Genomic DNA, 21543 nt, shown 5'->3' on the forward strand with positions numbered 1-21543 from the left:
ATGAAGAGTCATTTTGCAGCAGCAGTTCTGAGCACAGGGGCATTTTGAGGTTGACTAGCAGAGAAAGGGGTGAGTGAGGCCTGGCAGACGGAAGGATGAGAGCAGCCCTGTGGCAGTTGTTCAAAGTCCAGTAAAGAAGGGGCAAAAATTAATGGATCTCTAAAAGCAGCCCCAGTTTGAGGAAGGGGCCACACTGACCTCATAGCCCCTGAAGAGTGGAGTCACATTTCTGAATCCAGCTCAGTGTATTCAGAGTTGCCTTGGAATCAAACAGCACGTCTGAGGAACATTAAAAATGGTTTCCTTCCTTTTTCCCCTTTTGTGGCTTTTCTCATGTACAAAAATCATACAAAACAGGATGTTGATAAAAGAACAGATGCTTCTCATGCAGACCTGATCTTGGTATCAGCTTTTAAAAGTGCTTTTCTGTGTTTAGTGTACAATAAAAGGGTGTTGTAAAGGATTGTCATAAGGAAGTAATCAAGGCTATATGAGGCTGTGCAAGCTCACTCCCCTAATTCAATGCCTTCAATATTATTAGTGTTACTTTTTGCACCCATGGTGAGTGCAATTAGCAGGTAGGCAAACATTGATTTTACATGGCTGGCTGCTAAGGAGTGCAGTCAAACTTTGCCCTTCTTATTGGTTTATCACATCAAGGATGATGGAGCTATCCCCTCCCCACAACCTCACATGAGCAGCTGAACTAGTACACCCAATATCTTGTAACTTAACTAATGGCAGCAAAATGAACGAGCCAATTTATCTGGAAGGTGAGGTATTATAAACAAAGAAAAGGTTTAAGTAGGCTCATATATTTCTCTGTCACAGTGGCTAGGATGGTACTTGGCAGAGCGTGGGTTTTGGTAAGGGTCAGGGTATAGTTAACCACAGAATGAGATGTCTCCTTTCTGGCTAGAGGAAGGTCCATTTCCATGGAGTGCTCTTTCCTATTCTAAGATAATGGCAGAAGGGCATTAACAGGTAGGAGAATCTGAAAAAAATATGCCTGGATGAGACTTTTCCATGGCTCCCAATAGTTCTGGCAGGGGGTGGAGCAGCAATAGCACCACATGATAGGAGAGGATGGGTGTCTCAGCAACGAGTCCATGGAGCTCTTCTCCACTGAGCTCCTAATCTGCAGGCACATGGCTGCAGTGTCAAAGGTTCAGTGTGGTTCCCATAAGACCTGACTACATAAAGCATGGGTTAGCTACCTTATTTCAGCCTGCCACTTCTTAAAGGCAACTGAGTCTGGAGACAGGCCACTATTTGCAACCCAGCCAGTGCCCCTACTGTTGCCACCATTCCAAGCTACCTGCTGTCATCCCAGCCCTCCTTGCTCTGTACTCTTGCGCAGGTCTACTGTTGCCATTCTGTACCCTTTGCCATGAACTGTCACCACTGACTGCTGCAAGCATTGAACTCAGTAGCAAGAAAAGTGGCCACTGCTGTAAGGGGGCACACATGGGAGGGCCAAGGCAGCAGCAGGTGGCACTGTCGAAAAACTGGAAGCAAAAGGTGACATGCTGATGGAGAGAGCTTGGGGACACCCTCTCTAGGTTGGCCAAGGTGACCCCATCTCCTTCCCTTATTTACACTACTGTACTACAGGCCAAATACAATCACTTGAAGGACTGGGTATGGCCTGAAGACTGTAGGTTGCCAACTCCTGGCTTAGGGGATGGGCAGAGTGGGAAACTGGTTTAGAGCTCTGGTTGGTCAGAAGGCTAGGAGGATATCTTAGCAATGACTTCTTTCTGTATACTTTCCTCTTAGTAGAAACAATTCCTCTCCCAGGGGAGAGCACAGCCCTGCCCTGAAGGGGACAGAAAGAGGTTGTTATTTTAGATTTTATATTGCCTCCTCTTGCTACTGTATTGCAGCATTTCCTGATCAACTGGGCCAGTCTGCTGGCACAGTTATAATAGTAGAGGGGTAACACATAGCTAGGGCCTAAGGATTTTGCTGCCAGAGAAGGCAGGCCCAAATACTGGCTAGGTGATCAGGGAGACAAGACTTAGCCCAGCTGGAGGAGCAGCTTAGACCCACCCAATAGAGAAGTCCAGGGCAATGGAAGGGATATGTACAGTGGGACTTGTTATTCCAAGCTTGCAATATTCACAAACAGTGGCAGATTCTGTGAAAGGCAATAGGTACCTGCTGTAAGGACAGAGAGTCTTGAAGAGGACTGGACTATTGATGGGGCAAGTTAGTAATACCCTGTATATTTAAGCTGGTGACTCTGTACCTTGTAATATATCTCCAGGGATGTATGTATGGTCCATGGTAGGGGCCCTTGAATGATCTTCTGTACTGAGGTTTTTTCACCTGAGTGCAACATGAATGCCTGAGGCTAATTCCTGCCTATCCAAAAAACAAGAAGTGGCACAAAAAGGTTGGGTGTGGAAGGTAAGATGCCTTACTGTCAGGCATGGGTCATGGAGCTGGAAGACTACACAACAAACCAGGATGACCACTACACCATGGGAAGAAAATGTGCTTCCTAACTGGGTCTCTCACCCTTCCAGAGAGAGAAGGGAAGAAGAAAGCCCACCTCAGCCCATTCCCTCTCATCTGTGGGGTAGGTGATAAAATAGAGAGGTAACATTTGGTAGGACAGCAGCCAGAAGAAAGGACAAACAAGTTGTTCACAAGCTAGTAGATTGTGCAGGGCATACTTATTTTTTACTTTCCGAAGGTTAATTTTATCCCAAGGTAAGCTGACCTAAACTGCTAGAAGGCTATCATCACATGTTCACTCCACTTTTCCCACCGGGTAATGTCAAATTATCCACCCATAGTAGGTCGTCGGCTGATCAAGGCAGGGTGCCTGACTACTGATCGCTTAGTAGCATGTTGTCCAGATTAGTCTGAGTTGTCCCAGGTGATGACATTTGCTACTTTCTCCCCACCAGCCCCTGACAGAGTGTCCCACTGCTAAATGTCTCACTGGAAATATTTTTCTTGTATCTTAATTTCCTCCAGTTACCACTGCACTCTGAGTTAGATCTTCAACTGATGAAAATCACTTTGGTCCTCTTGAAATATATAAAATTATATCATTTTATACCAGCTCAGAACCTTCTCTTCAGCAGGGAAAGGAAATCAACATTTAGCAGAAAGTTATGGCATTTTGGTAGGTAGATTCACTCAGTAAAATTCTCCTGAATGTGGCACTGGCTCTTTAAGTCAACAACATCCACATATTCCTTCCCTAGGACAAAACGCCTTTGTCTGCGTGTATTATACATGTTACAGTTCAAATTCCTGCATAGCCATTAGAAAAAAGAAAGTGCATGTGGCTTGCAGCGTGGGCCTGTCTGCAGCTCAGAATGTGATTATTAATCATCCTGGGTATTAATAACAACATATTTTCCTGCTGGAACATTTGATTTAAAAAAGAAAAAGTATCATAAGTGGTTATAAATATTGATCACTGCCAATGACAGTAAAATATCTTAGATACAGGATTGCCATAGGACAATAAATCTAAAACTTCTCAGGCATGTTGCTTGTATCAAGCACTAGTTGACATACACTTACTAGGAGAGGAACTGCACCACAGTTTGAATCCATGAGGTGCTAAAGGTCCCTCACAACTCCCATCAGCTTTAGTAGAAATCCAGTATACTACTCAGTACCACCAGGAAGAAGTGTCACGTACCGAGGTATAGGCAGTCTGGCTGGTGGTTTGCACAAGCCATTAGCCAAGGTCCAAGGGATAGCCAAAGTCAAAGCCAGAGTCTGAGCCAGGGCTTAAACAGGAGACAGAGCAAGGTCAGGGATCCAGCCAGGTCGTGCCTGTGAGAGTCAAGTTCCAACAAACCAAGACGTGAGGCAAAAGTTGAAGTCCAAGCAAGGTCGGCAATGGGTGGTCAGATCTGGAATCAGGGCAGTCCACAGAAAGCAGAAGTCTTATTGTCCAGACAGCTTCCCAACAAAACAGGAAAACATATATAGGCAAGAGGATCCAAACAGTGGCTGGGAGCCCTAGGCCAATCAGGAGCCAGTGGTAGAAAGCCTTTCCTTGGCAGGGTCCCTTTCTTTGCCACTCTGCCTTCCTTCATGAGCTGTGGCCTAGTGGAGAGCTGAGCTAATGCTTGGGCCCTTAACCCCTGGATCAGGGGTCTGGGACCATGTGCTGACAGGGGCTCAGCTCCCACTTGCCTTCCCAAGAATACTTCCAACTCCATGCTGCAACCCCAGTCCCCACAAGCAAATTATTTCCAGGAAGCATTTCTCCCCGCTCTAGCTTGGATTTTCTTCTTACCACTCTCCTCCATTGCTACAGTAAAAATGATGCTGTGTAAACTTCTGTGGTTGGTGCTGCATTGGCCTCAAGCAGCAGCCATCAGATACATGCCTTTTACCTGTCATGACTGCCAGGGAAGGAAGAAAGACATAAGATGAGAAACAGGGGCTGCCTCTTTGAATAAAAAACAGGACACCCTCTTAGTGAGACTGAGATGTGAAGCATCAAACAACATGCCTCACACCTGGAGCTAGACCTACAATTTTCCCTTCCTTACTGGTTCATAGAATGATGGAGACCCTGGATTTTTTCCATAAATTGTTTGCATTACTTCACTAAAGCCTCATCCTTTTCCCATGTAGGGGGAAAAACCAAAAAGCCAAAAAGACTTCTCAAGGCTTTGGCTTTGAAGAAACTTCAGGTCTCTAAACAATCTGCTCAAGTATTTTTAATTTTTCTCTCTTGTGGAGTCCTAGGAACTTTTAGCTAGACTGGGCATAGAGAACATTTGCAAAGGCAAGAACAGCTTTCTGGAATTTCCCCATAGCAGTTGGCCATCCCATAACTGGATCAGTATAGTCAGATGCTGTACATCTGTACAGTTAAGTCATTTAACCCATGGACTAGCTTCCCTGTATTGACCCTGGAACCACAACCTTCAGCACAGTCCCCTTAAGCCATGTTCTTGAAAAGGGAAACATACTAAGTCGCAGAGCAAAAGCCTTCTACTCAGTCAGTACTACCATCCACAAAGACACCCCATTCACTGTGTAATGGCATCACTAAGCCATAGGGATGAATGGCTCCTGGGGACAGCCCGTCACACCCACAGGGCTCCTTATACATCATCTTTACTGTCTGAGACTCCATACCAAATCTTTTGAGCCTCCCCCACAGAGAGAACAGCACAAATTGGTGTCACTAGCTAGGCTCAGTCCTCTCCTCCTATGCACACGTGTGCACAGACTGCTCTGCCAAATGGAGAAAGCCCTGCATATGCAAGCCACAAGAGGATATGTGTGATTCACCTTCCCTTTGTCAGAATCTAGTCCCAGGGCCTGGTTTACAGACATGCTGAATGCCCAGGGTGCCAAGTGAGTCAACAAAAGCTGTGTGTGCTCAACGCCTCCAAAACAGCAGCACTTAGCTCATGTGGTAGAGTACAAACAAAGGGCTTGATCCGGGAACAGACTGGGCACCTTCATTACCGCTGGAGTCACTGGGAATAGAGGGGACTCAGGACCTCCCAGCAGCCATTACACACCGTGCAGGATTGGACCTGCTGGTAGAAAATGAGGCTTCCCATGACAGCACTAAAGCATTCCCAGCCCCCACCCATTACAAAGAAAGCCTGGCAGAACAGGAGCCTGTTTGTCTGCAGCCTCGGCACAAACAGTTTCTTCTATAAATACATCGCACATGAGCAATTAGCCCAGACAATAAAGAGGGTCCCATCCCTGCCGACTGGCTCAGGGAAGCAGCCTTTTGTTGGCAGGGATCAGAACAATTAGCTCCCCCTGCTCCAACTCTCTGTCCCCTTCTTCACTGAGTGCTGGGTTTGACTTTGCAGCCAACCCCCTTCCATTTACAGCCTCCTGGCCATGTGGGCTGGAAGTGCTGGGCCTGGCTGCAACGCGTGTGACACCAAAAATAGCTCCCAAAATAACCTAGTACTGAGGACGGGGTGGGGGGTGAGGGGTGGGGAGGGAGGAACACAGGTCATTACTTGGGCTACTGTAACACCAGAGGGTCTCTGAGAAGAGAAGTTATTTTAAGGACAGACAGAAATTATGCTGTGAAATTGAAACAGGAGTCCACTGTGCTTGGAACTTATCCAGCCCTGCTCAGCTGCCATTCTTATCCCTGGCTAAATTCAATTATTCCTCTCTTTCTCTTTCTCTCACCCTCTCTCCCCTCTGTTCTCTCACACTGCTATATTTATTACTTAAATTTCCTTTGGGGCAATAAAACCTAAAGCCATATTAGGAAATAACAACAATAACAACAATCATTATTATGATGATGATGTATTCAGGAGCAGAACTGGGGGGGAGCATTGGTGCAATTGCACCTCCCCCCCACATCCCACCCCCCTTTAATTTCTTGTCCACCCAAAGTTTCAGGCAATGCTGAGAGAGTTACTTGATTTCATATCCCTCCTAAATTCTTCACTCCACAGGTATTAAAAATCCTCTCTTCTGTTTCATGGTCTTGATGTTCCACCAGTCAAGCTACCCTTTGTTCTGCAGTTCTGCTGTCTGTTAACTGCTTCTGCTGATGAAGCTCCTATTTCACAGCCCTGAAGATTGGTTTGAACTCATGGGCAACTGATGCCGCCTTAGTTGGGCAAGGCATGTGACCCCCTGTGACCAGTCCCACTGGCCGATCCTGTAGACTGGGGGTGGTCCCTCCACGGCCAATCTCACTGCCCAGAAGGACCCCCGCAGCCGATTCTGTGATGGCCGATCACTTCTGGGAGTGGCTGCAGCAATCGGACGGCACTTGCAGGGGGGGCACTGGCACTCCTGCCTGCCCCCCCACTCATTGCCTAAGTGGCAAGCGCGGTCGGTCAAGGGGTGCACCAGTGCTCTCAGGGGGTGCATGTGCACCCCCATGCCCCCGCTACACATTGCCACTGTTTGAACTCATTCCAATTAAGTTATAGATTCATAGTTGCTAGGGTCAGAAGGGACCTGAACAGACCGAGCCCAACCCCCTGCCTGGGCAGGAAAGAGTTCTGGGGTCAGATGACCCCAGCCAGATGCCTGTCCAGCCTTCTCTTAAAGAGCCCCAAGGTAGGGGAGAGCACCACCCCCCTTGGAAGCCCATTCCAAATTTTGGCCACCCTCACCATGAAGTTTTTCCTGATATCCAGCCTAAATGTGCTCTCTGTCACTTTGTGACCATTGTTCCTTGTTACCCCAAAAGGCACCCCGGTGAATGGAACATCTCCAATCCCTTGCTGCATCCCCTTAATGAATTTGTAGGCGGCTACAAGATCACCTCTCAGCCTTCTCTTGTGGAGGCTGAAGAGATCCAGGTCCCTTAGTCTCTCCTCATAAAACTATTCAACCATGAAGGGACTCAAACCCTTAATCTTCTGATCTGAAGTCAGACACCTTATCCACTAGGCCACATGGTAACTGTTATCTCTATTTTTACTTCAATCCTAAATTGAATAATACAGCCCAAATCCCTAGCATATTAGTAAAGCTCATAGTTAATTTTTAACTTATAGTTTATATGTGATGATGCACCACACCATATGCACCCCGCTTTTCAAAACTCTAGATCTGCCCATGTATGTATTTCACCTGTGATAGTAGCTAATGCTCTAGTCATGAAAAAAGCCCTACTTGCAGTAGATGCTTAAAGACATGTAACCAAAGACAATCTGTGCTCTCAAGAGTGTTATACACAGCTAACTTCCTCTCTCTATCCATACAAGTGCTCAAGAGGACTCCTAGTCTGGAAAAGAGATGTTACAGTAGCCAGAAAGTCTCTTGCAGTTTTCCCAGATCGAAGCACAAGCTCTGGGTCTCATCATTTCTAAATTGTTCTTCTTGCATAAAGTGCAGGACAAGTCTTGGAGGGGCTGACACCTACACCTAGTATACAAAGCTTGCATCATTTTTCTGGCTGCTCCCTGAATTGCCAGGGATCTGGAGGAGGTGTGCCTCCTTAAACAGAAAGGCTTGTCCATGCTAGGGACAGAGGTGTGTATGTGGATGTGTATGAAGGGTGGAGAAGTGCTAGCTCACATCTAACTAAAAGGACAAGGTGATTATCTGTCAAGTTAAACACTAGTGTTAACCCTGAACTGCTGACTTAAGAAAATGACAACTGCCTTATCCCCATCCAGAGTTGATCTCCCTTTTCACTAATGAGATGTAGTTAGCCACCTTTGTCTGAAGTCAGGGAGAAGGCAGGGCAGGGGCCACCTTAGAGACTAACTGATTCAGAGGGGCATAAGCTTTCCTAAGGGACATCTTACTTCATCTGAGTAAACTGTGTGTGCTCAATGCCTCTAAACAGTGGCACTTAACTAATGCGGTTGAGTACAAACAAAGGGCTCAATCCAGCAATGTGCTGAGCATCTTAATTCCCCACTGGCGTCTTTCCTTTCTAATGAAGCAGGCTGTACCCAATGATAACTTATGTTTCTCTAAACCTGTTAGTCTCTAGGGTGCCATCCTGTCCTGCCTTCTGCCTTTACCCTAGTAGGGATGCATCCCTGGTTGGTCAGTAGGATGCTTAGGTATGGCCCCTTCCAAAAACAGCCCTGCAGCCTCACCTCCCCTAAGAAAGCTGCTGGCCAGCCTGACAACGTCAGAGGATGAAATCTCTGAGAGGTTCCCAGGCAGGGTGAAGTGATCCTCAGTGTGCATCGAGGGTGTCCTTGGGCACCCACCCAACAAGGTAGAGATAATGCGTTTTATGGCAACAGTTTGCTAAGTTCTCAAAAAAACCATTAATTTGGTTTGGTCTTGGCTTGCAGGCTTCTCCTCCTGATTCTGCAGCAGCTTATTGTGAGGTGCACAGATTTCAGAGTGGGGAGCACAGCACTAATGCCTAGCGAGGTCTACCAAGCCAGAGACTCATTTCCTGCTGCACAACAGTCTCTGTGTATTGTCTAAACTAGTCCAGAAAGGCCATCAGACATCTATAGGGCTTCCCCTAAGAAGAACACACCCCAGCAGAAGAGACTTCTCTTCCAGATCAAGATACACCTCTGCACCCTTTCCAGGCACAGGAGCCTTCCCGGGAAAATCAGAAGGAAGAGGAGGTAAAAGAGGAGGTGGCCAGAAGTAAGAGGAGGGGGCTTTCTAGCCAGGGCATACCTGGGAATGCAGGTGTCCCTGCAAAACCCCATAGGAACCATAAGCATAACTCAGAATAGCCCTGAGGGCTACCTTGGCAAGAAAGAGGTCTACGCCACAATACCCCTGAACTGGAGAGGGACCAGCTGCATCTCCATCCTGGCACTGGTGCAAGCTGCTTCCCTCCTCCTGTAGCTGTGCGGACATTATTGAAGATGCTGGCACAGAAGCAAAGGAGGAAACCCAGAGACGTGCTGCATCTCCAGCTGCTTTAAATAAATTTATCTGGTGTGTGTGGGGAGGAGGGGAGGGAGGTTACTTTGAAAACAGAAAAGGGCAAAACTAACAAGGAAAGGGAAAATACATTAACCTCTTCAGAGGGTGCTATCAGTACTGATCATGAGAAACCTCACCACTGACTGTCCCTCTAGCAGTGATTCAGCACTCCAAGTCAAACTGAACATTGTGTGACCAGAGAAAATGGGCTAGGAGACAGGGATGGGGAAGTTTTGTTATATTTGTTATTGCTATTTTTATTTCAGTACCCTGGGCATGGACCAGAACCCATAGTTCTAGGCAATGTATAAACACAAAACAAAGGGATGCTAGGCTTTGCACTGGTATACAGCTGGGGAAGCTGAACCAGTACAACTACACCCACAGGAAAACTCACTAGCATAAGGACCCAAGAAATGAGATCATTTCTCCTGGGACGGTCATATCGAACTCTATATTGACAGCCCCAGGCACTCAGGAATTACCAGTAGAGCCCTCAAAAGCATGAGATATGCTTAAAAATCATGAGTTTGTTTAGAAGCAGTAAATTGGAGGTTTCTTTCTCTTTGCCTTCTGGTCTCTGATACACTTGGCTTGTGTTTCCAGACTTTTCTCTGCAACCCTGAAGGCCAGGAGCTCATTTTCTCTAAATTAAAGTTGAGATTATCCTGTATTCACATGACTTCAGGGCCTGGCACTTTAAGAAGAACAGGCAATATTGCAAAGCTGATGATAAAATCATGAGAGCAGAGACACTGGGGTTTGCTGTTATTCTGATTTTGAGAGCTGGCCAATGCCTCCCTATTTGAGAAGCTCTCTTCAATCAGCCGCATTCTGGAGATTAATAACCAATTAGTATCACAGTCTTAAAATCCAAACTCCAAGTCTGGCCAAGCAGCAGATTTTGAAGGACCAGTTACATTAGTGATTATTGGGCTCTGATGGTAGTCTGTTGCCTTGGTTGCCTCATATAAGTACCAAAGAAGACTCAATGGCACCATCTGATGGTCAAAGAAGAGCAAGAAGTACAATTTAAAAACCCAGCCTTTCTGAGATTGATGGGGAGCAGGGTGGCCAAGGGGGTTTGTAATAGTGTTTTCCCAAAAGCTGACCAGGGAGCTGGACTTGGAAGATGGGTAAGGTAAAAGCAGAAAGTCTTGGTGGGGAATCAGGAGGGTGCCTGTGAGAAGGTTTGGGCATGCTGGAGTAGGAAAAGGGGAATCTCAACCTCTTTCACCCTCTGTTGCAGCTGTCAGAAGGGCTAAGAGCATCTCTGAACCAGGTTTACTGAAAGCAGGGTGTGGAGAGGAGGACAGCAAGATTTGCAAACCTGATCAGGAGGCAGGAGCAGCTTTAAGAGCTTAGCATCTTACTGGTAGATTGGCAGAAGTCAAGAAGGCAACACAGAAGCAATGTTTCCACCCCAGTGGGCTGAGGGTGCGGCAGGGGGCATCTTTGAGGTTATCTGAGCCTAGCTAGCCTTCCACTGCTAGTTGTACCAGCTTAGCTGGCCAGTGGCTCTTTCATGCAGCCAAAGCCTGCAGGGGTGCATGGTACAAAACACTATTTATTGTATAACCTACAATCCCTGAAAAAAGAGACAGTCACTGTCCTCAGAGGCATTTTGGAAAGATGATCAGTACAGACACGTGGGGCTGAGCTTTGGAGTGGGTGCAGGAGGAGCTGGCAGACTGTGTGTTCATTGCTCCTGTGTGGTTTAGTTTTAGATGAGAGTCAACGAGTAGTTAATTACTAGGTCATATTTAATAGATTTTTCTATTTAAGAAGGTTTTAATTCTTTAGCAAGAGCAGGAATATCCCTTCCCCTGTTCCTGTGCCTGCCTCACTGGACTAATTCACCTGTAGTTCTGAGTGCTAGCAATGGCCAGGGACCTGTCTTTTTGTACTCTCGCACTTTCATCATTTGTGTCTACAAGGGACTATAACTATAAGGAGTTAGCCACGTAGTAAACCTCATATCTTAACATGCTACTGCATAGAAATTGTGATGGTAGCATTTGAGGAAAAAGCCTTTGCCCAGAGTAATTTATGCAGCCCTAGGTTGTCGCAGCCATTATAGTTAAATGAGCCCACAGAGAAAACTCAATGAATTATAGTCAGTTTGGCCCAGCAGAGACTAGCTAAGATTTTCTAGATGAAATGAACTAAAACAAATATGTGGAGTTTTCTCTATCTTGAGATATGGGAGCAGAGGAATTACCCTGCACTACACCTTCTCCTTTTCCTTCTCCTTATGTCCTTGTCATCAACTAGATGTTTTACCAGAATCATACATATCTGAGATTGTTGATGACAAGGTATTTAGCAGAATTTACCAGACTCATTAGCATCTGACAGGGGCTGCAATGTGAACATTTCTGCTATGGCCGTTACGGCTTTGGGAGCTATATTACCCTATACTGAATCAGATCAGTGGTCCTCCTACTCCAGTGTCCTGTCTTCAGGAGTGGCTGGTATCAGACGAATCAGAGAAAATAAAAAGACCTTTAGTAGGCAGTGTTAGGATTGCAGTTTGTGCTCCAATATGGCCTAGAGAGCCTAGAGAGCCTAATCAGGTCCACAAACACACACAAGAAAATGCTAGTCTCTGCCTCATGCATAGGGTTTTCTGCTACTCTATCCTCTGTTTGATGTAAAGGCATCCGGTTTTGTATCAATAGAGGACAACCGGACTGTCCTCTATGATGGCCACCCTACTCATGCAGCGTACAATTTTAACCTGCCCCACAGGGAAAATAACTGTGTTAATGCCAACATGAAAAGTGCTTTTTCCACAGAAGATGCCTACATGTAGGTTATGATGATGAAAGGAAAAACTCCTACTGTCTTGGACTTCACGCCTCCTTGTGGTCTACCAGACCCATGTTAGAACACCACACAGTTGTCCTGTCTGACTGTGTCTTAACTGGATGCTGTCAAAGGCAAGTTTGTTTTCTGGGTGGAGCTGATAAAAGCAGGGGAGGATTCATTTCTGCCATTTGTTGACAAAGAGCCTTCGTGCAAATGCCTGCAATAGCTCCTTATTAATTTATAACGTTTGCCCGGGCACTGAAAGTCTTTGAAGGGGAAGGAGGGAGTGGACAACAAATCATTGTATGAAGCCCAAGGCACCCAAAACTACAGATTCTGGAAATGCAATGGTCTTGCAAAAACAAAGTCAAGAGAACACCATTAGTTTAGAGCAGGGCTGTCCAACTGGTGGCTCGTGAAGGATTAATGTGCAGCTCCCAGGTTCTCACCTACTACCATTCCCCCTATTGCTCCAGCTGCAATCGTAGCTAGACTTGCCAGCCCCCCACTCCCCTCCAGCTACCACTTTCTGCCTTTGCTCCAGGGAGTGGGGAAGTGTGTCAGTGCAAAGATCTGAGAGTTAGTCCAGGACCACGTGGGGGGTGGGGAGGGAAATCCTGCTCACATGGGACAATGCTGGGGGCTGGCTGTGTGGGCGCATGGTGCAGCAATTGTGGTGGGGGAGGGAGGAGAGCATCTGCGCACCATGTCTGCGACCAGCTGTGATGCATAAGGGGTCGTTGGTGCACCTCCTGACAGGCCGCACTCCCCGCTTAGGTGATGGGCAGGGGGGCAGGCAGGAGTGCTGGTGCCCCCCTCCCACTTCACGTGAGTGCTGGCTGGGGAGTGGGAGCGCTGGACGTAGTAGAGCAGCCACTTTTGGGAGTGCCACGGCCACTTCCCAGTCAGTGAGATTGGCCGTGGGGGAATCCCCCTCAGTTGGCAAGATTGGCTGCAGGGGGGGAGATGTGCCCCCCCAGTTAAGGTGGCACCAGTCACCCATGCCTGGGACAGTCCCCATGGCATCTGGAACCTGGGGGCTTAGAAGTTGAAAAGCCCTGATCTAGAGAAAGAGGATAGCAGTAAGGGTTAAAGCACTGGTGTGAAGTCCGAGGAGCTGAGTTTTGTGCCTTCTCTGCAACTGTTCTTCTCCTTCCCTCTCCTCTTACCTGCCCACCCAGACCTCAGGCAGCACACTTAATCACTTTGTGCCTCAGTTCGCCATTGGCAATAAGAAAAAGAAATGCTACCTCCTCTCCTGGTTGAGATTGCAAGCACTTCAGGTCTGTAGGCAGAGATGCACCTGCCATGGAACCTGGTGGCCACCTGCACTGGATCCTCACTGACTGCAGCCCTTGGACTAAGTTGTGGCCAAAGCCCATGCCCATCTTGTCGTCCCAGTACCTTTTACTGACAGCAGCAGGAAGCTTCAAAAGAAGATGCAAGTAACCCTGAGGGCAGACAGAAGGCAAGTGAGTTTGGTCCATCCATGGCCTGCCTTGAAAGAGTTGGGAAGAGGTTTGCTGAGGGCTCCTAGGAAGGACATGTCAGACTGGCAGGTCCCATACCTTGGGCAGGATGCAGGGCACACAGATGTCCACGCCTGGCAAGGTAGGTAATCCCGCCCATACTACACCTTTTAGAAATGCTAGCATCACTGGCAGCGCTAGCCATAGGCAATGTCTTTACCTCCCTGCCATACTGTTACTAGCTCTGGCACAAGGGTTGGGGCCACTCCTTTCTCTCATGTGCTTGTGCAGCACTGGCTATGAACCAGCTTTGTTGGATGGGTATGGGAATATTGAATCTGCAGGCATTCATTTTGTTCTCTGCAGTGGTTTTCCAATATGAAACTTGACTCATGGTGAGGGAAAATATGCCCCTCTCCTCAACACTCACTCCTGCTCCCAAAGTAAGAAAATTGCAGCCAGGCTAACTGAACAGGCAATAATTGCCAAACTCCTTTTATAGCACTTTCAGTTGCTGCCCCTTTTAAGTCCCAGCAGAGAGACAGAGAGAAAGAGAAAGAGAGAGAGAGAGAGAAGGCAAAGATATTTCCTGAAACTGAAGCCCCGAGGGGGAAGTCTAAGAGGAGGCCAATCGATAACTGTGCTTCCGAGAGCCTCCCAGATGCTTCAGATCAGATATAATACAGGGGTGACCTCATTGCTAACTTTTCTGATGGAAGCTGAAACCAAGGGCAGCCAATATACGGAGAGCAAGGTTTTGGGATCATTGCCTTGGGCCTCTGTTAGCCAGTTCTGTCAGTGGCTTCTTGGAAGGCAGGCAGCCAGAGCACTGTGCATGGAGCTGAGGGCACACATCCTGGCTGACACCTAGACTGGGAGCTTCCTGGCACAAGGGCTGTCTTGTCTGTTATTTGTCTGTGCATGTTGGGTCTTGCTCCTTGATAGGGATTCTGGGGTGCTACGATAAGACACATAAATAACTGATAACTGGGGACAGGTAGAGGTGGAAATGCCACGTTGGTTTGTCCCAACCCATGCAGCAATGGTCATGTATGACTAGTCTCCACAGTTCAGTCTTCTGCAGTTTACTTCTGTGTATGTCCCCATTAGTTCAGTTAAAGTGCCCCAAGTGCTTTAGTCGCCCAGCTTCATCGGTCACCTGATTTGAACCCTATATCCTGCATGGAAGGCTTGGCTCTCCATGGCTCAGCAGACGAGGGTGGTACATCTAGGTTCAGGGAAAATTAGATGATAGAGGAGTCTTATTCTGCACTTGTAGAAGTGCTTCTTTATGTTCACCCAGTCACTGCACCTCACAGCTGGAGTGAGGGGGGTATGCAGCCACAAACCTCATGATGCTTGTGCAGAAACCTTGGCCGTGGCTGTTTTCAACCTACCCCTAGTCTCTGTCTTACCGCGTACCCATAGGGCTTGTGCCTGGCTGCTCAGCTCCACTCTGTGTGGAAGGGAACACCCAAGGCCACTCCTTATATGTTTGCTATATGGGAGGCCTCTGCTCATGCTTGTGCAAGAGAACAACAGTCTTACAGATCTCATGATGCACCATACAAAGTCTTGTTGGATCCCTCCTCAGGGTTCCTGTGATAGACCCTGCTCAGCTAACAACCAGGTTTGAAGCCTAGGCCCTTCAGAACGGAAAGCTTGTGCATGATGACAGACTTCCCTAGGTGGAAGCAGCAGCAGACTCATAGATCTCTGACGTGGAGCAACCACTAGAAGGCAACAAAGACCTGCCTCCCAATCAACTAGCACAAGCCTCATAAATTCTCCCCCTGTACGTCATTCTCCCCCTGTACTCGGCCTTAGTGAGACCGCAGCTGGAGTACTGCGTCCAGTTTTGGGCTCCACAATTGAAAAAGGATGTGGAGAAGCTTGAGAGAGTCCAGAGAAGAGCCATGCGCATGATCAGAGGTCAGGGAAGCAGACCCTACGATGACAGGCTGAGAGCCCTGGGGCTCTTTAGCCTGGAAAAGCGCAGGCTCAGGGGTGATCTGATGGCCACCTACAAGTTTATCAGGGGTGACCACCAGCATCTGGGGGAATGTTTGTTCACCAGAGCGCCCCAAGGGATGACGAGGTCGAATGGTCACAAACTACTTCAAGATCATTTCAGGCTGGACATAAGGAAGAATTTCTTTACTGTCCGAGCCCCCAAGGTCTGGAACAGCCTGCCACCGGCGGTGGTTCAAGCGCCTTCATTGAACACCTTCAAGATGAAACTGGATGCTTATCTTGCTGGGATCCTATGACCCCAGCTGACTTCCTGCCCTTTGGGCAGGGGGCTGGACTCGATGATCTTCCGAGGTCCCTTCCAGCCCTAATGTCTATGAAATCTATGAAAATCCTTTGGCTACTGGAAGAATAGCATGGCCAATCTCCCCTTACATGTCACTAAGTCAGATTCTGCCACCCTAGTCGTGCTGGTTGCTCTATGCTGAGCTCTCCCCAGTTCGCCTGTACCCCTCCTGCAGAAGATAGTATCACAGAGACATATGCATAGGGAGAGCATAATCCACCAGGATATTCAGATTCACAGCTCCTGTTGACTTCCACAAGAGCTGGATGACTAAATACCCAGATCAGCCTAGGCAGTCTCACACATGGAGTCTTCAATAGATTTGAACCAAGTATATCGGGGACCAGGGAGGTTCCAGTTGGGCGTTGTGCTCAGGAATGCATCATCCAGCACTTGACCATGCTTGCAAAGAAGGAGTGGGATGCAGGAAGTGCAAACATCATGCTGAAGGTTGTATTCTCGCTCTTGCCTCAACTGAAAGATTCAGAGCAGTTCCTGTTAATGGGCTCTGACTAAAGAATGGGCTGCCTAACCTGCACCCAGGTCACTGCGCTGTCTGCTAAGTGGTGACCACATGCTCCAGCAGTCTGAAAAAAGGAGCCACGTCTCTCTGTAGTGCCTGGACACACGGGTGTACCACAGAGCTGAAGGCAGCACAGCTCTACCAAGTAAGCCAAACAGAACTGTCCATCTGCTTGAGCTAACAAGAGCTCTGTGGAGCTCACCCCAGTTGGAAGTCTGTCTGTCTCCCAGCACTTGGACTGCACCACAAAAAAAGCTGATGGCATGTGTGTATGGGACTGCCATAAATGGCACCAGGGAGGGTGTTATTTTCATTAAGCTGCCACTTCAGTGGGCCCAGGAGAGGCAGTGAGTGAGCATTTCTGCAAAGGGTGGGCAGGTCTTTTCTCTTCTCCGCCACCCCAAAGTCAACAGACAGGCCAGGCAACACTCCTGGAAAAGATGGTGGGACATAGATTTCCAGAGGGAGCAAAAATTAGAGCTAAGCTGTGTTGTTCCTAATCACTGCCCTAAATGGAGCTCCTCAAACTTGTGAACCCTTCAGGAGACAGCCAGGTTAGGGGGAGAGAGGGAAACTCTGACCCTGTGGGGTCTTGTGTGAATGACAAGAAGCAGATATTCAGGGTACTCCTGGCAGTAAGAGGGTTGGGGGGCGGGGAGGGATGAATCAGGTCAGAGATGACAGTTTGTTGTGGTAATACACATAGGCAATGTATTTAGAGATAGGGAATGGGGAAGAGGGATAGTGAAGATGCTTGTCAATACTTGGGAGAGATGGAGAATGGAGATTCAAAGAGAAGTGGGCTATATCTGTTGTCTGGAGAGTAAGTACCTGTGTCCTTCATCCAAGACTGATGATGTGGTCAGATTGGGATACTGGGAAAAAGGTTCTGGTACATGCTGAAGAGGATGTGATGACCTCTCAAGGGTCTCTTTGTAACCACATCCATGGCAAATGTTGACCGGTGAGGGTTGTTTAAACTTACACCATCACCTGGCAGAAGGCAAGGCTTCCTAAGGCTCTTGTTCAACCCTCCCTGATAAGGGGAAAACATGGGAGCTTGCTGTGCATCCTTCTGCAGAGGTGGCCTACAGAGTAGGAATAAGGGTGAAGACCTGGGACACGGCTCTATGAACCACAGCATTTGTCTCTTGGAAATGAGTATGCCAGTGGCTGGGCTTAGCTTGGTCAGGGAATTAGGTGCTTTTCTACCTTCCAAGCAGAGCTGCATGAAATTGGAGATTAACTTGACAAAGATCCCTAAAGAATGAAAATGTCCTGTATCTCAGCAGTTTCTAGTCACAGATCTCAAGAGACTACAAACAAGATAAGTACCAGCATCCCTATTTTCAGGTAGGGAAACTGAGGCATGCCAGGGGGTTGCACTTTTCCTATCACTGTACAGCAGGACTATGGTGAAACCAGGACTAGCCCATAGACTTCCTGGGTTCTGGCCTGGTCTTCTCCCCAAGAAAACACCACCCTGCAAATTCTGCAAGACTTCATCCCCCAACCCCAAGTTCCCTTTCAACACTCAGCCTCCGGATGTCCAGCACCTCAGTACAAATAGCAGAATATCACATGTTTTGGGGTTGGGTTTTTATTTTTTTGCACTAAAGTTCCATAGTGTCACTCAAACGGCTCTGCCAGAGCCCCAGAAAATTGTCTCTGTTTGACTTAAAGAGAGGCCCAGGAGACAAGTCATAAAGAATCTCAAATCAGGGTCAATTCCCTGTGGTTTGGTAATTCAGAGCACTAATGAAAGGAGTGTTTGTACTTGCATCCACGGGCCACGAGGTGTTGCTGTTGGGCTGCTTCTGATCCATCTTCTCCTCAGACAGGGTTCTGCCGTCTGACAGCTCTTCTTCCCTATCAGGTGGTCCATTAAAAGATTTCAGCTAAGGTGGATGGAGGCTGTAACAGTAGCTTCAGATCCGTGCAGAGCGGCAATTCCTTTTCAGCACGGCTGACTCGAGTCACTTTACCTCAAGTAGGTCCATGCAAAGCAATCAGTGTGAGTGGCAGTGTGGCTCAGTAGGCACTGGATTGCAACTCAGGAGACCTGGGCTGTACTCCTAGTTCTGCTCCAGACAATCATGGGCAAGTCACTTCAGGCACCCCCTGCCATATTTTATTTCCCCTCCCACCCTTTGTCTGTTCTGTACATATTTAGATGTTAAGTGTCTTGGGGCAGGAACCATTTATCTCTTTGGACATGTTGGTACAGTGCCAGGTGAAATGGGACCCTGATTTGGCTTTAAGCCCCATGGAGCCATGGTTATAGAGATAGCACCAAGGGAAAGTAGGTGCAAAATGCCACTATTCTGGTTTGGTAGCATGTTACATCACTGCTTTGCTCATTTTCCTCTGATGTAAGCTGTTATCTAAGATGAAGGGTAATGAAGCATCAGGCCCACTGACTGCCATGAGCAAAGCAGGAGTCAACATGAGCATGGCTAACAGAACTCTGTCCCTAGCAATTCCTTTAAGGTGGGCACCCTGCTGCATGGCCAGGTTAGTTTCTGTCCTGCTGCCACTAGGACCTGGCTGTGACAACATGAAGTAAAGTACTATTCAAAAGGAAGAGCCAGGCAAGGATGAAGTATGCAAATATTACGGTAGCAGGCAATGATCCGTTCCTCAGGCACCACTGCACTAACCATTACACAGGCACTATAGACTGTGCACCAGTGAACTTGGTGCTTCTCTGCTACTGCTAATGAATTCCATGGTGGGGCCAGATCCAGAGTTAGCATCAACTGCCATGGCTCCACTGATGACATCCCTGTTCACAGTAATCCAGACAATGACATTAGCTGGTTTGCGGTTAGTAAAAATGAATTGCGCATTGCAATTGCATCCCTCAGCTTCATGAGTGGAGGGGTGTCCTGCCTTCCCTCTGTGCACCACAGACATGATTTGGGGCTGGGGGCATGTCTACCAGCCCCCACCTTCATCTCTGAAATGCTGCATCAATTATTCACCTCCAGCTTCCCTCCCGCCCATTGTAAGAGACTTGGCAGCTGAGGGCTTCCTGGGGCTCAGCTCTGCAGAGCTAATGCATTTGGTCCAGAAACACTTTCCTCCTATCAATCACTCCATGATATAAAAGCCCTGCAATGCTTAATCAGCTAGCATAGCTAGTAGCTGTGCATTTTGGGGCTGGATCTAAAGTCCTCTGAAATTAGCAGAATGAGCTGGCCATTGCAGTGCTAGACAGGGACGAGCTTGGCTTACTCAGTGAGACTCAGACCTATATTGCCCAGCCCTTCTTGAAATCCACATGAGTCCTGGCAGAGAGGAGGGTCTGGGATGCATGAGGCACAGGCACAGCATGGCCTCTTGGCCAAAGCAGCATTTGCCAAAGTACTGCCATAGTGGCTGCAGGCTGCACGCCAAGTCAGTCCACCTGGCTGGATATGAAAATTTGACTTGGGGTTTACCAAAGGAAGGACCATGCCAGCGTGGACAAAGAGGAAGAGCTGCCTCATCTACCAATTTATTGGGAACTAGGAGAACCATAGGCCTGACTGTTAGTGACTGGCTTCTTGCTCTTTTCATGTAAATGGAGCCACTGGAGCCTTCTGGAGGCCTGTCCAGTACTGGAGCTGGTCCTGCTGGTCTGGGATTACTGATGGGTGCAGCCCAACAGATGAGGAAGCCAGACATTGACTCTCCTGGACTGGGAGTAGCCTGCGGGAGGAAATGGCTCAAAGCTGGGACATGGGGGTCAGCCTTGGGCTAAGAAGAGTTTGAGCTGAATTTGGGAATGCAAATAAGATGTCGACCCCACGGGTCTGGATAGGCCTGCACACCTCTGGGTGCGCTTCAAGCCAGTGACTCAGCTCACTTGGCTCACGATATTCAGAAAGACATTTATTTGCCTGCCTTGAGTTGTTCTTGCCTTGCACTAGGAACTCTTCTGAAGGCAGGGCAGGATACAGAGCACACATTCCCTCTATAAGAGAGACAGAAACCAACTGTTAGCACACGTCCCATGTCAACACCTAGGCTGCCCCCCTCCCAGAGTAGAACAGGGCAGAGCAAAAAACAGTGGGCCAGATTCTCACCTGGTGGGAGCAAGTGTAGCCAATTTGAGGTTAGCAGAGCTGTAGCCCTTTACATCAGCTGAGAATCTGGGCCACAACATGTTGGTCACATGCATGTACACACATGCACATGCACGCAGATGCACGCGCGCACACACACACACACACACACACACACACATACTGTTCATATATTTGCTGTTCATGCATGCATTTAGGTAGAGGTCTCTGGGTAAGCATGTCCATTTGCTGTCCATGCATATGTTTACAGGGGGGTGCCTGTGTTCATATGTACCGTACATGCACAGCCGTGCACGTTGGTGCCTATTTTCTTAGTGAGGTAATCCTCCAAACTGGAGTGACATGATGAGGTAATGTCAGCCCATTACATACACTGAGTAATGGATTCCAGTCCGTGCAGATAACTCCTGCTGTCTGGCTCAGTGTCCCCATCTCAGGCAGCTGGAGATGCGCTGTTACAGCTATTTTCATGGCACATAAACTTTTCTGCCTTAATCCAATGGCCCTTTCAGTTCCTATGCTGGTAGCAGCTTGCTCCTCCCCCACTGGCTGCCAACATTTCACGTGGCACAGACCATCTTCAGGGTGCTGAATAGACCATGATTTCATGCTCCATAAGCGGGCAGAGTGAGCAGAGGTACATGTGCATACACGTACCAAGAATCCCTTGGGCTTCCTCCAGGACTGAACATTTCCCTCTCTTGGCTGGACATGGGAAGCCACTTCTCATCTCACAATCACCAAAAGCAGAGGGCTATAATACCAGTATCTGGCCTGTTATTTTTCTGCAGCCTTAGGTCTCTAGATTAGCTTCTTTTGGATGTGCTTGTCCCATATGCTGTAAGCCACAGTCAAATTGAATATATGCAACCACCACTCAGTGCAGAAGTAGAGACTCCTGAAAAGTTGTAGCCACCTACAACTTGCTCCTATGTGGACTGACATGGGATTTCAACAGTGGAAAAAATACTTTTGGCCTGATTACCAGGTGCTGCATTCCTG

General features: G+C 48.0%; 1 protein-coding gene and 1 non-coding gene across 2 annotated transcripts in view; both read right to left on the reverse strand.

The window, feature by feature from the left end:
- MOB2 (MOB kinase activator 2) overlaps nt 1-21543 on the reverse strand; it is a 252972-nt gene that overhangs the window by 215713 nt on the left and 15716 nt on the right. The window lies entirely within an intron of this gene.
- On the reverse strand, nt 7325-7397 carry TRNASTOP-UCA. The gene has a single exon. It is a non-coding gene; the product is annotated as a tRNA-Sec (tRNA).

The sequence above is a fragment of the Alligator sinensis genome, unplaced genomic scaffold, assembly GCF_000455745.1.
Source record: "Alligator sinensis unplaced genomic scaffold, ASM45574v1 scaffold5_1, whole genome shotgun sequence".
Classification (NCBI taxonomy): Eukaryota; Metazoa; Chordata; order Crocodylia; family Alligatoridae; genus Alligator; species Alligator sinensis.